This window comes from Triticum aestivum, chromosome 6B (genome assembly GCF_018294505.1).
Source record: "Triticum aestivum cultivar Chinese Spring chromosome 6B, IWGSC CS RefSeq v2.1, whole genome shotgun sequence".
Lineage (NCBI taxonomy): Eukaryota > Viridiplantae > Streptophyta > Magnoliopsida > Poales > Poaceae > Triticum > Triticum aestivum.
Window position 1 is genome coordinate 672,868,772 of NC_057810.1, and position 16,237 is coordinate 672,885,008.

At 44.7% G+C, this 16,237-nt stretch overlaps 1 pseudogene; it reads right to left on the reverse strand.

Moving 5' to 3' along the window:
• LOC123139583 (anaphase-promoting complex subunit 5-like) overlaps positions 1-14,384 on the reverse strand; it is a 48,638-nt pseudogene extending 34,254 nt beyond the window's left edge.
• Between the last annotated feature and the right edge of the window lie 1,853 nt (positions 14,385-16,237).

A 16,237-nucleotide genomic window follows, 5' to 3' on the forward strand; every position in this document is an offset into this window, starting at 1 on the left:
GACCCTTTTCATCGAATCTGTTCCGACTAAAGTGGGAGAGACTGGCACCCGCTAGCCACCTTATGCACCAAGTGCATGTCAGTCGGTGGAACCTGTCTCACGTAAGTGTACGTGTAAGGTCGGTCCGGGCCGCTTCATCCCACAATACCGTCGAAACAAGATTGGACTAGTAACGGTAAGCATATTGAACAAAATCAATGCCCACAACTACTTTGTGTTCCACTCGTGCAAAGAATCTACGCAATAGACCTAGCTCATGATGCCACTGTTGGGGAACGTAGCAGAAATTCAAAATTTTCCTACGTGTCACCAAGATCTATCTATGGAGAAACCAGCAACGAGGGGAAGGAGAGTGCATCTACATACCCTTGTAGATCGCTAAGCGGAAGAGTTCAAGAGAACGGGGTTGAAGGAGTCGTACTCGTCGTGATCCAAATCACCGGAGATCCTAGTGCCGAACGGACGGCACCTCCGCGTTCAACACACGCACAGCCCGATGACGTCTCCCATGCCTTGATCCAGCAAGGAGAGAGGGAGAGGTTGAGGAAGACTCCATCCAGCAACAGCACAACGGCGTGGTGGTGATGGAGGAGCGTGGCAATCCTGCAGGGCTTCGCCAAGCACCGCGGGAGAGGAGGAGTACTTGGAAGAGGGGGAGGGCTGCGCCAGGACTTGGGGTGCGGCTGCCCTCCCACCCCCCACATATATATAGGGGCAAGGGAGAGGGGGGCTGGCCCCCTCAGATCCAATCTGAGGAGGGGGCGGCGGCCAAGGGGGGGAGGAGTGCCTCCCAAGTCAAGTGGAGGCCCTTCCCCTTAGGGTTTCCCCTCTCCCATGCGCATGGGCCTTGGGGGGGCTGGTGCCCCTGGCCCATTAAGGCTAGGGCGCCCCCCTACAGCCCATGCTACTGTATTGGACGTGGTGGAACAATTTCCGGACCTCCGGACCCCTCCGGAATCCTCCGGAACCTTCTGGAAGCTTCCCGGTACAATACCGAAAAAACCCAAACTTTTCCCGGAACCCGAACAACAACTTTCCATATATAAATCTTTACCTCCGGACCATTCCGGAACTCCTCGTGACGTCCGGGATCTCATTCGGGACTCCGAACAACATTCGGTAACCACATACAAACTTCCTTTATAACCCTAGCGTCATCGAACCTTAAGTGTGTAGACCCTACGGGTTCGGGAACCATGCAGACATGACCGAGACGTTCTCCGGTCAATAACCAACAGCGGGATCTGGATACCCATGTTGGCTCCCACATGTTCCACGATGATCTCATCGGATGAACCACGATGTCAAGGACTCAATCGATCCCGTATACAATTCCCTTTGTCTAGCGGTATTGTACTTGCCCGAGATTCGATCGTCGGTATGCCGATACCTTGTTCAATCTCGTTACCGGCAAGTCTCTTTACTCGTTCCGTAACACATCATCCCGTGATCAACCCCTTGGTCACATTGTGCACATTATGATGATGTCCTACCGAGTGGGCCCAGAGATACCTCTCCGTTTACACGGAGTGACAAATCCCAGTCTCGATTCGTGCCAACCCAACAGACACTTTCGGAGATACCTGTAGTGCACCTTTATAGCCACCCAGTTACGTTGTGACGTTTGGTACACCCAAAGCATTCCTACGGTATCCGGGAGTTGCACAATCTCATGGTCTAAGGAAAGATACTTGACATTAGAAAAGCTTTAGCATACGAACTACACGATCTTTGTGCTAGGCTTAGGATTGGGTCTTGTCCATCACATCATTCTGCTAATGATGTGATCCCGTTATTAACGACATCCAATGTCCATGGTCAGGAAACTGTAACCATCTATTGATCAACGAGCTAGTCAACTAGAGGCTTACTAGGGACATGGTGTTGTCTATGTACCCACACATGTATCTGAGTTTCCTATCAATACAACTATAGCATGGATAATAAACGATTATCATGAACAAGGAAATATAATAATAACTAATTTATTATTGCCTCTAGGGCATATTTCCAACAGTCTCCCACTTGCACTAGAGTCAATAATCTAGTTCACATCGCCATGTGTTTAACACTCACAGTGACCAACATCCAAAGAGTTTACTAGTGTCACTAAACTAGTTCACATCATCATGTGATTAAGACTCAATGAGTTCTGGGTTTTGATCATGTTTTGCTTGTAAGAGAGGTTTTAGTCAACGGGTCTGCAACATTCAGATCCGTATGTACTTCACAAATCTCTAGGTCATATTGTAAATGCTGCTTCCACGCTCCACTTGGAACTATTCCAAATGGTTGCTCCACTATACGTATCCGGTTTTCTACTCAGAGTCATTCGGATAGGTGTTAAAGCTTGCATCGACGTAACCCTTTACATCGAACTCTTTATCACCTCCATAATCAAGAAACATATCCTTATTCCTCTAAGGATAATTTTGACCGCTATCTGGTGATCCACTCCTTGATCACCTTTGTACCTTCTTGCCAGATATGTAGCAAGGCACACATCAGGTGCGGTACACAGCATAGCATACTATAGAGCGTACGTCTGAAGCATAGGGGACGACATTCGTCCTTTCTCTCTCTTCTGCCATGGTTGAGCTTTAACTCTGAACTTCATACCTTACAACTCAGGCAAGAACTCCTTCTTTGACTGATCCATCGTGAACACCTTCAAGATCATGTCAAGGTATGTGCTCACTTGAAAGTACCATTAAGCGTTTTTGATCTATCCTCATAGATCTTGATGCTCAATGTTCAAGTAGCTTAATCCAGGTTTTCACTTGAAAAACACTTTTCAAATAACCCTATATGCTTTATAGAAAATTCTACATCATTTCTGACCATCAATATGTCAACAAGATATACTCATCAGAAATTCTATAGTGCTCCCACTCACTTCTTTGGAAATACAAGTTTCTCATAAACTTTGTATAAACCCAAAATCTTTGATCATCTCATCAAAGTGTACATTCCAACTCCGAGATGCTTACTCCAGTCCTTAGAAGGATCGCTGGAGCCAGCATACCTTTTAGCATCCTTAGGATCGACAAAACTTTCTGATTGTATCACATACAACCTTTCCTTACGAAAACTGGTAAGGAAACTCGTTTTGACATCCATCTGCCAGATTTCATAAATGCAGCTAATGCTAACATGATTCCGACGGACTTAAGCATCGCTACGGATGAGAAAATCTCATCGTAGTCAACTCCTTGAACTTGTGAAAAACTCTTCGCCACAAGTCGAGCTTCATAGACGGTGACATTACCGTCCACGTCCGTCTTCTTCTTAAAGATCCATTTATCTCAATGGCTTGCCGATCATCGGGCAAGTCCACCAAAGTCCATGCTTTGTTCTGATACATGGATCCTATCTCGGATTTCATGGCTTCTAACCATTTGTCGGAATTTGGGCCCACCATCGCTTCTCCATAGCTCGTAGGTTCATTGTTGTCTAGCAACATGACCTTCAAGACAGGATCACCGTACCACTCTGAAGTAGTACGCATCCTTGTCACCCTACGAGGTACGGTAGTGACTTGATCCAAAGCTTCATGATCACTATCATAAGCTTCTACTTCAATTGGTGTAGGTGCCACAGGAACAACTTCCTGTGCCCTGCTACACACTGGTTGAAGTGATGGTTCAATAACCTCATCAAGTCTCCACCATCCTCCCACTCAATTCTCGAGACAAACTTTCCTCGAGAAAGGACCCGATTCAAGAAACAATCCCTATTGCTTTCGGATCTGAATTAGGAGGTATACCCAACTGTTTTGGGTGTCCTATGAAGATGCATTTTATCCGCTTTGGGTTCGAGCTTATCAACCTGAAACTTTTTCACATAAGCGTCGCAGCCCCAAACTTTTAAGAAACGACAACTTAGGTTTCTCCAAACCATAGTTCAAACGGTGTCGTCTCAACGGAATTACGTGGTGCCCTATTAAAGTGAGTGCGGTTGTCTCTAATGCCTAACCCATGAACGATAGTGGTAATTCGATAAGAGACATCATGGTACGCACCATATCCAATAGGGTGCAACTATGATGTTCGGACACACCATCACACTATGGTGTTCCAGGCGGTATTAATTGTGAAACAATTTCCACAATGTCTTAATTGCGTGCCAAAGCTCGTAACTCAGATACTCATCTCTATGATCATATCATAGACATTTTATCCTCTTGTCACAATGATCTTCAACTTCACTCTGAAATTACTTGAACCATTCAATAATTCAGACTTGTGTTTCATCAAGTAAATATACTCAACATCTACTCGAATCATCTGTGAAGTAAGAACATAACGATATTCACTGCATGCCTCAGCACTCATTGGACTGCACACATCAAAATGTGTTACTTCCAACAAGTTGCTATCTTGTTCCATCTTACTGAAAACGAGGCTTTTCAGTCATCTTGCCCATGTGGTATGATTTGCATATCTCAAGTGATTCAAAATCAAGTGAGTCCAAACGATCCATCTGCATGGAGTTTCTTCATGCGTATACACCAATAGACATGGTTCGCATGTCTCAAACTTTTCAAAAACGAGTGAGTCCAAAGATCCATCAACATGGAGCTTCTTCATGCGTTTTATACCAATATGACTTACATGGCAGTGCCACAAGTAAGTGGTACTATCATTACTATCTTATATCTTTTGGCATGAAAATGTGTATCACTACGATCGAGATTCAATAAACCATTCCTTTAGGTGCAAGACCATTGAAGGTATTATTCAAATAAATAGAGTAACCATTATTCTCCTTAAATGAATAACCGTATTGCGATAGACATAATCCAATCATGTCTATGCTCAACGCAAACACCAAATGACAATTATTCAGGTTTAATACTAATCTTGATGGTAGAGGGAGCGTGCGATGTTTGATCACATCAAACTTGGAAACACTTCCAACACATATCGTCAGCTCACCTTTAGCTAGTCTCCGTTTATTCCGTAGCTCTTTTATTTCGAGTTACTAACACTTAGCAACCGAACCGGTATCTTAATACCCTGGTGCTACTAGGAGTACTAGTAAAGTACACATTAACATAATGTATATCCAATATACTTCTATCGACCTTGCCAGCCTTCTCATCTACTAAGTATCTAGGGTAATTCTGCTCCAATGGCTGTTCCCCTTATTACAGAAGCACTTAGTCTCGGGTTTGGGTTCAACCTTGGGTTTCTTCACTAGAGCAGCAGCTGATTTGCCATTTCATGAAGTATCCCTTCTTGCCCTTGCCCTTCTTGAAACTAGTGGTTTCACCAACCATCAACAATTGATGCTCCTTCTTGATTTCTACTTTCGCGGTGTCAAACATCGCGAATACCTCAAGGATCATCATATCTATCCCTGATATGTTATAGTTCATCACGAAGCTCTAGCAGCTTGGTGGCAATGACTTTGGAGAAACATCACTATCTCATCTGGAAGATCAACTCCACTCGATTCAAGTGATTGTTACACTCAGACAATCTAAGCACAAGCTCAACGATTGAGCTTTTCTCCCTTAGTTTGCAGGCTAAGAAAATCGTCGGAGGTCTTATACCTCTTGACGTGGGCATGAGCCTGAAATCCCAATTTCAGCCCTCGAAACATCTCATATGTTCCGCGATGTTTCGAAAACATCTTTGGTGCCTCAACTCTAAACCGTTTAACTAAACTATCACGTAGTTATCAAAACTTGTATGTCCGATGTTCGCAACATCCATAGACGACGTTTGGGGTTCTGCACACTGAGCGGTGCATTAAGGACATAAGCCTTCTACGAAGCAACTAGGACAATCCTCAGTTCATGGACCCAGTCCGCATAATTGCTACTATCAACTTTCAACTAAATTTTCTCTAGGAACATATCTAAAATAGTAGAACTAAAGCGCGAGCTATGACATAATTTGCAAACGGTCTTTTGACTATGTTCAGGATAATTAAGTTCATCTTATGAACTCCCACTCATATAGACATCCCTCTAGTCATCTAAGTGATTACATGATCCGAGTCAACTAGGTCGTGTCCGATCATCACGTGAGACGGACTAGTCATCATCGGTGAACATCTTCATGTTGATCGTATCTACCATACAACTCATGCTCGACCTTTCGGTCTCTTGTGTTGCGAGGCCATGTCTGTACATGCTAGGCTCGTCAAGTCAACCTAAGTGTTTCGCGTGTGTAAATCTGGCTTACACCCGTTGTATGTGAACGTAAGAATCTATCACACCCGATCATCACGTGGTGCTTCGAAACGACGAACTTTCGCAATGGTGCACAGTTAGGGGGAACACTTTCTTTAAATTTTAATGAAGGATCATCTTATTTACTACCGTTGTTCTAAGCAAATAAGATGCATAAACATGATAAACATCACATGCAATCAAAAAGTGACATGATATGGCCAATATCATTTTGCTCCTTTTAATCTCCATCTTCGGGGCTCCATGATCATCATCGTCACCGGCATGACACCATGATCTCCATCATCATGATCTCCATCATCGTGTCTCCATGAAGTTGTCTCGCCAACTTATTACTTCTACTACTATGGCTACCGGTTAGCAATAAAGTAAAGTAATTATATGGCGTTGTTCAATGACACGCACGTCATACAATAAATAAAGACAACTCCTATGGCTCCTGCCGGTTGTCATACTCATCGACATGCAAGTCGTGATTCCTATTACAAGAACATGATCAATCTCATACATCACATATCATTCATCACATTCTTTTTGGCCATATCACATCACATAGAATACCCTGCAAAAACAAGTTAGACGTCCTCTAATTGTTGTTTGCATGTTTTACGTGGCTGCTATGGGTTTCTAGCAAGAACGTTTCTTACCTACGCAAAAACCACAACGTGATATGCCAATTGCTATTTACCCTTCATAAGGACCCTTTTCATCGAATCCGTTCCGACTAAAGTGGGAGAGACTGGCACCCGCTAGCCACCTTATGCACCGACTGCATGTCAGTCGGTGGAACCTGTCTCACGTAAGTGTACGTGTAAGGTCGGTCCGGGCCGCTTCATCCCACAATACCGTCGAAACAAGATTGGACTAGTAACAGTAAGCATATTGAACAAAATCAATGCCCACAACTACTTTGTGTTCCACTCGTGCAAAGAATCTACGCAATAGACCTAGCTCATGATGCCACTGTTGGGGAACGTAGCAGAAATTCAAAATTTTCCTACGTGTCACCAAGATCTATCTATGGAGAAACCAGCAACGAGGGGAAGGAGAGTGCATCTACATACCCTTGTAGATCGCTAAGCGGAAGTGTTCAAGAGAACGGGGTTGAAGGAGTCGTACTCGTCGTGATCCAAATCACCGGAGATCCTAGTGCCGAACGGACGGCACCTCCGCGTTCAACACACGCACAGCCCGATGACGTCTCCCATGCCTTGATCCAGCAAGGAGAGAGGGAGAGGTTGAGGAAGACTCCATCCAGCAGCAGCACAACGGCGTGGTGGTGATGGAGGAGCGTGGCAATCCTGCAGGGCTTCGCCAAGCACCGCGGGAGAGGAGGAGTACTTGGAAGAGGGGGAGGGCTGCGCCAGGACTTGGGGTGCGGCTGCCCTCCCACCCCCCACATATATATAGGGGCAAGGGAGAGGGGGGCTGGCCCCCTCAGATCCAATCTGAGGAGGGGGCGGCGGCCAAGGGGGGGAGGAGTGCCTCCCAAGTCAAGTGGAGGCCCTTCCCCTTAGGGTTTCCCCTCTCCCATGCGCATGGGCCTTGGGGGGGCTGGTGCCCCTGGCCCATTAAGGCTAGGGCGCCCCCCTACAGCCCATGCTACTGTATTGGACGTGGTGGAACAATTTCCGGACCTCCGGACCCCTCCGGAATCCTCCGGAACCTTCTGGAAGCTTCCCGGTACAATACCGAAAAAACCCAAACTTTTCCCGGAACCCGAACAACAACTTTCCATATATAAATCTTTACCTCCGGACCATTCCGGAACTTCTCGTGACGTCTGGGATCTCATCCGGGACTCCGAACAACATTTGGTAACCACATACAAACTTCCTTTATAACCCTAGCGTCATCGAACCTTAAGTGTGTAGACCCTACGGGTTCGGGAACCATGTAGACATGACCGAGACGTTCTCCGGTCAATAACCAACAGCGGGATCTGGATACCCATGTTGGCTCCCACATGTTCCACGATGATCTCATCGGATGAACCACGATGTCAAGGACTCATTCGATCCCGTATTCAATTCCCTTTGTCCAGCGGTATTATACTTGCCCGAGATTCGATCGTCGGTATGCCGATACCTTGTTCAATCTCGTTACCGGCAAGTCTCTTTACTCGTTCCGTAACACATCATCCCGTGATCAACCCCTTGGTCACATTGTGCACATTATGATGATGTCCTACCGAGTGGGCCCAGAGATACCTCTCCGTTACACGGAGTGACAAATCCCAGTCTCGATTCGTGCCAACCCAACAGACACTTTCGGAGATACCTGTAGTGCACCTTTATAGCCACCCAGTTACGTTGTGACGTTTGGTACACCCAAAGCATTCCTACGGTATCCGGGAGTTGCACAATCTCATGGTCTAAGGAAAGATACTTGACATTAGAAAAGCTTTAGCATACGAACTACACGATCTTTGTGCTAGGCTTAGGATTGGGTCTTGTCCATCACATCATTCTGCTAATGATGTGATCCCGTTATCAACGACATCCAATGTCCATGGTCAGGAAACTGTAACCATCTATTGATCAACGAGCTAGTCAACTAGAGGCTTACTAGGGACATGGTGTTGTCTATGTACCCACACATGTATCTGAGTTTCCTATCAATACAACTATAGCATGGATAATAAACGATTATCATGAACAAGGAAATATAATAATAACTAATTTATTATTGCCTCTAGGGCATATTTCCAACAGATTGGCGCTGTCATGATCTTGTTGGTAGCTCTTTTTAACATCTTCAGTCCATATTGGAACTACCACAGTCATGCTGGTGCAACAAGAGCTGCTAGGATTTTGTTTCCTGGACAGAGCATCTGCTACTACATTTTCTTTTCCTTTCTTGTATTCTATGGTATAATCATATTCCAGCAGTTCCAATAGTAGCTTGTGTTGGAATCCTTCTGTCAACCTCTGTGTTATCATGTATGTAAGAGTGTTGGTCTGTCTTGATTATTAAGGAATTTCCCCAGACATAATGCCTCCACTTTTTTAAAGCTTCTAAGATAGCCATAGCTTCTTTTTCATAAATCGATTGAGCAGCAGATTTGGTCCTAAGCTTTTACTGAAAAAAGCAAGTGGCCTTCCTTTCTGCATGAGGACTGCTCCAAGCCCTGTTGCACATGCATCAACTTCAATGGTGAAGGGCAGGGAAAAATTTGGCATTGCTAAAACTGGGCAGCTTGTCATTGTCTGTTTCAACAGTTGAAAAGCTTGACTTTGTGTAGGACCCTACTGAAATGCATCTTTCTTTAGCATATCATGTAGTGGTCAATAGATTTGCCCACAGTTTTTGACAAACCTTCTGTAATATCCAGTTAAGCCCAAAAAATCCTCTTAGCTGGGACACATTTTCAGCTTCCTCCCAGTGCAATACTGCTTGGATTTTTCCAGGGTCTGTTGCTACTCCTTCAACTGAAATAATGTGTCCTAGATATGCTACTTGATCAGTAGCAAAAGTGCATTTGGATAACTTGGCATATAACTGATGTTTCCTTAGTGCTGTGAGAGTCTTTTCTACATGTCTTATGTGATCTTCCATTGAATTACTAAAGATCAACATATCATCAAAGAAGACCAATAGGAACTTGGGTTTTTCTATTTCATTAACTTCCTCAACTACTTTGTTCATGACACTTTGAAATGTTCCTGGACCGCATGATAGAACAAATGGAACTACTGTATACTCATAGTGGCCCATGTGAGTTCTAAATGTTGTTTTATGGATATCTTCAGGAGCCATTAGATTTTGATGGTACCCTGATCTCAGATCCAGTTTGGAGAAAATTCTTGCTCCATGCATCTCATCCAACAAATCTTCAATGATTGTCATTGGAAACTTGTTCTTCACAGCAACAACATTTAATTCTCTGTAATCCACACACAATCTCTAGCCCCATCTTTCTTTCTGACCATGATAGCTGGAGAGGAAAAAGGACTGAAACTTTCTTGTATTTCTCCTTTTTTAATGAGCTGCTGATAATCTCCTCCATAGCAGCTTTCTGGTAATGTGGAACTCTGTAGGGTCTCAGATTTGGAGGTCCCTTTTTTGGGGAAGTTGTTGTGACTGTTCAAACACATCAGCAAAAGTTTGTAACAACGGTTGAAGTGCTCTAGGAGGAGGTTGGGAATGTTAGTTGTGTTCTGTTTCAATTTCATGCACTTTTAGAATATATCCCATTACTCCCTTTTGTAACAATTTCTCCATTTTTGTTGATGATACAATACACTTCTTCTTGGGGAGTGTGTGGTCAAACAAAGTTACTGGCTGTCATTGTTTGGTCACAATTAAGATTCTTTCCACCAAGTCCAAACAGATTGGACTATATTGATATATCCAATCTGCTCCTATGATAATATCATAAGAAGCAAGGTCTAACACTTTGAAACTGCTGTTGAAAGTGTGGCCCTGAATTTTCAAATTTAACTCTAGAACTTTGGATAGGGATAGCAGTTGCCCTCCCCCTACTACAGTCACTTTTCTTGGTTGCATTGGTTGCTGGTAGCAATTGCTTTTAATTGCAAACTCTTTGCTCATGAAGGTATCTGAAGAGTCACTGTCAAACAATGTTGTAGCTTTCTTTCCAGCAATCTCCACAATGAGAGCAAAGGTATTTGGTCATGTAGTTCCCTCTGTAGCATTTCCTGAGATATGCATAGCTTGTGACGATTTTGGTATGCTGCTCTGAGGATTTTTTTTCTCTTTATCTAGTGTGTTTGGGGCCGTATGATAAGCTTGTTGAGGAACATTCACCCCCTCAGTGTCATCACTATCAGCTTCAGCATCTACTTCTTGTAGTATGTGCAAGGTTTTTCCCAATTTTACATTTGTGTTGTCTTGACCAAGGTTCTCTACTGTACCAGCATGCTCTTGCATCTTTAGGAAAAGGTACTGAGTACTTTTCCTGATTAGGAACTTGCACTTGTAGTGGAGGGTTTGACTGTATGGCATTGTTTGAGTATGATCTTGATTTATATCCTGAAGAAGGAAACACTTTTCTTGTTGCTGCAGCTTTCCCATACACCTTGGCATACAAATAAGCTTCAATAATTCCTGTGGGTTTTTGTCCACAAACCTCATGTTTGATGTCAGCTTTTAATCCTCCAATAAATCAACTGAGTAGAAAATTTTCCTGTAAACAGGGGTGATCTCTCTTAACCAATGCCACACAGTGCTCAAATTCATCTATATACTGAGCTATTGTTGTGTGTTATTGTATATTCTTGAGAAGTTCCACTACTTCATGCACACTTGCTTCAGAGAACCTATCAGCTATCAGCTGGCAAAACTGTTGCCATGTTATCATCTACCAAGGAACACAAATATTCTTTAACTAGTTAGATGCTCTTCCTTGTAAATGACCTGTAGCCAAATTGACCGACTGATCATAAGGAGTGCCAAACATGTCATAGAACTTTTCACAAGCAATTAGCCATCCAATTGGATCTTCCCCACTAAACAGTGGTATTTCCAGCCTACGTCCTTTTAACACAACTTCAACAAAATAAGGACCTCCCAGCTGAGTGGCATGCTGATTTCTCTGAGCATTATATATGTTTCCAACTGCTTGATATACTAGTGGTTGAGAGCAACCAAAAGTTGACATACTGATGTACTGTCCTGTAATAGGATTGTATGTAGGAATTGGGTTGTACAGTGGGGCGGTTATGGGAGCAAAATATCCACTGTTACCAGAATATTCCAAGGGATGTGCCTGAACTGCTACACTTGTACTTTTTGGAGTTAACCTGAATTGTTGCTATCCCTGTATGTCGTGTTGTTTCTCTGTGTGCACTCTTGTGCTTTCTGTGAACAGTTTTGTATGTGATATACCAACTGTTACTTTTGACAATTTTCTCATTGGAACACTTGCTTTGTTGTTAAACTCTTGATGTAAATTTCTGTTCACTGGCTGTTGATCCTCACTTGTTGTATCTGATATAGGAATGGCAGGAGGTATACTGGCCCTCGCTGTCCCTGTACACACCGGGGGTGGAACACTCGGTGACACTACCTCTGTTTTCTGATTTCCCCAGGACAGTTCCTGAAGAATTTGTTGTAATGTTTTCCGAATCTCTGAATTCATATCAGCCAACTTGGCCTCCACCTTAGGCATAGTCACCATTTCTGCCCGCAACTGTTTTACTTCCTGTCGAAAATCTTGGAGTCCTTCTATTTCAGCCCACAGATGGGCCACTTCTTTCTCCACTCTATCGACGGTGATCTGCACCTTTGCTCTTGTGTCCGCCATGTTTTCGACCTGCTACCGATGCCTACCGACCCGAATCACCTCCCGCGACTCCTTGATGCATGGATCCCTGCAGAGACCGGAATTTTACCACCAGGAGAATTTCTCCTAGCAACCGTCTCGGACTCAAGTATCTACGCCCGAATTTCACTGCCGCCGTGTCGCCGCCACCTTAACACACCGTCGCCACGAATAGGGAGGGACGAGAGGGATTTTACGAGAGATCCCAACCTCCTGCTCTCCGCTGCTCGAATCGCTGCCGTCCTCCTTCGCCGAGGACAAACATGTTGCTATGATACCTTTGTAAGCACCAATTCAGGGGGAATCGCTCGATCTACTCATTTCATCACTCACCGAGTCAAGAACAAGAATATTTGGTACAAGTTTGAGGTAGATCGGAGGTAAGATACCCCATCTTAGCAGTACAGAATCTAGGGTTCTAAGCTAAGCTATGAATTGGAGAAAATATCGACTTGACCAGAGACTTCTCGAGCTACATGTTATAAGGACGAAGACAGCTCAACGGTTGTAACTGTAGTAACGGTTACATTACAGTGGTTGCATTTAATCTGGTAGGAGACGCGAGGATTCATCCGAGCCGTTGATCTTCTTGCATCTGGGCCGTTGGTTAACTGAATCTTCTGCTTCTGTCTTCTCTTCAGTAGTACCTTGGTTCTGGTCCTGACAATAAAAAATCAAAAGAGTGGCATACAAATATCAAAATAAAGGGCTGTGAATACAGTATTCTACTTGTAGCACCTCAAAAGTCATTGAATTGAAGGCCAGTATACAGCTTCGAAGGAAAACTCCAAGCTGACTATTAGGGTCCAGAAATTCATCTTCCACATTTCCACCATCTGGTGAAGCGAGCTGGCGAAAAATACTGCAGGGTAAGCTGTCTATTTCGGAGTCATATATTAAGAAGGAAATACCAAGGACTACAAAATCCATCCATACTGTGAACCTCGCCTCTTAGCTTATCAAAAAAGTCGAACAAATCGTCTGGTGAGTTGAGCCTAGCTAGTGCGGTTGTCAACTGCTCACAGAGCTAGCCATTAACTAAATCATCTACCGCCTTCAACTGCCTTAAAAGCTCTTCCAGCGGTAGTTCCAGAAAATCCTCACATGACTGCAAGAAGAATAAAGTATGGGTTAAGACATCTATGAGTGAAAATGTTGCACTGGAGAGGGAGACGAGAAAAGGGAAGCTACAATGCAATATACACAAGGCCACAAACTTGGCAACATATACCCGTAGATATCAAAAACAGTAGACAAACTACATGCAATCGAACAATGACAAATGTATCAACGAGCATCGATCCTCTCAAGCCAAAGCCAAACTGCACATACCATTCCCAAGGCCATAGTGTATCAGTGAGAATGTGGCCGAATCAGCTGTCAAGCTCATCATACAAAACATAACAGCTCCTGAGAAATTGTAATAACAAAATGGAGTGAACAGGCAGGCAAACAACAGATGCTTAACTCTTTCCGAAAATGAGGGAACTGATGCTTCACTGAATGCTAGACACTGATTGGCGCTCCACGCGCAGAGGTTGAGCGGTCCATTCTACATTTGGCCGCTAATTACCGTATGTATGAAGCGGGGTTAATTTAGAGAGAATGGTAATGCTAATCCCCACAGGACTAACACATGGCCAGATCAAATGGTAGCACCGAGTGAGAGCACATGGGCAAGAGTGAAAGGGGACACCAGCATAGGAGCGAGAGGAACGTACGCGGGCGAGGGAGAAGAGGAAGAGGCCGAGGCGGTTGTGGTGGGCGACCTACTGGCAGGGGAACGACGGCGAGAAGACCTGCACGAGGTGGCACACCGCCATCTTGTGCGGCGTCAGCTCCAGCAGCGCCCCCACGTCGTCCCTCGCCGCCGCCACCCCCCGCGAACACGTTCATGGCGCCGCCGCCGACGACCACGATGACTTCGCCCGAGACGAGGGTATTGATTTTATTTTATTTTTTGGCTGGGAAGGGAAGAGGAACGAGGGCTTCGCCCCACCCCAATGGGCCCCACCCCAAATTCTGCTTAGCAGGTTGCGGCCCACGCGCACTTTTGCTTGCCCTTGCGCTTGACCTCGAAGGGCTGATGGCCCAGGATGGCCCTCACTAAGCTCCGCCACTGCTGACACCCAGATCTTATGGGAGATCAACTTTCAATGGAGTTTGTTCCGAGATGTTAATTTATTCATGCAAATCGCCACTTTAATGTTGATGCCCAATTGCCCATAACCTCGCCAAAGCGGTATCCTCTCTCTCTACCGGGCGTCATGTTTGGCTCCTAGATTTGCCCAAGATTATTTATATTAATTCGTATGAACCTTCACAATTAATAAAGGGTGTCATGTCTCAAAAAAAAGGTAACGGTAACCTATTCCTAAAAAAAGAAAATTGATTGTGACCTTTACTAAAAAACAAAAAAAGGCTGACGGTGACTGGCTTCCACACGAGGTTTCGTCAGCAGCAGCAAGCCGCAGGGCTGGCAGATCGTCGAAAATATCCAATTTAGTGGCTTTGACGATCAACCTATGAAGTGGGTCAATGGCCAGGATGAACAGAAGCGGCAATAGCGGATCACCCTGCGTGAGGTCACGTTGATGCTGAACTAAACTTTTGGAACGCCGTTTAGCAGAAAAGTAGAGGATGAGGAGGATGCTTCTTAGAAGGTGTACCTGTGTTACCCTAATAGAATTGGGTTATGGATTGCCAATCATCATATAGTTGAATAAACCAATCAAGGTCGGCTTGGTGAAACCATCGTATGGAGCTAATAGAACCGGGTTACCCTTAAAGGTCCATGTGGTCCTCTCCCTCAATCACTTTGTCCCAATCACCCAAGCAACTGAATTGCGCTGTGAACGGATTGTTTCCGAGGGATTTTACATGGTGTTCAGTAAAACCAAGAAAAATGTTTTCTGGACAATAGCAATAAAAATGAAAATTATAAGTTCCTAGGTCGATCGCTTCTCATGGGGAATGCCCACCGTCATCTCAATGCCTTGATAATGTAGTCGTTGATTTAATTTGATCTTTCACTATGACGTCGCAGTATCATCTTCTTGCCCGTGAGAGGGGAGCGTGAGCCACCCGACCGCTGGTAGCGGGTGCTATACTGCTATAGTATAGCGCAGCTTTGGCGGTCCAACGCACATCAATCTGCTAGAGTGGGATACATGGACAGTCCCCGGAACACAACACATGGATGGAGATCTTCCAAAAGTCACGTGCCGTGCAAGCCGTTGTACTCGGCATTGTGGTGGCACGGGCAGTGGTTTCGCCTATTGTCATGGGGGTCTTCTTCCTGTGCTGCCGGGATGGCCCAGGACGGTTCTCTGCTGCTAGGAGCTAGCGCCGAGTTTCACATGCAGAGCCCGGTAAGCTTTATTCAGCCATCTCAATTCTTATGAGCTTAATCAAGGGGAACAAACTCAATCAAGGGACTAAAGAATCCTAGTTTCATTTGACGGTTCCATAGGCATCTGAATTGCTATTTCACTTTTGTACTTTTTCGAATACGGGTTCTAATTTCCCGCTGCAGAAAAAAATTCTTCAGAGAATATCCCAAGGGTGGGGGGCAGTGCCCCCCCCCCCCCCCGGCCTCAACATAGCTCTGCCGCTGGCTGGAGTTACACAAGGCTCCAGCTCGTTTATCAGATTGGGACGTGCAGTTTCAAGAAAAGGTTTCACTTGCTGGTGTCTACTTGTAATGTTGTTTCTAAGAAAGGGGGAATTCGATGGATTGTGAATTTGTC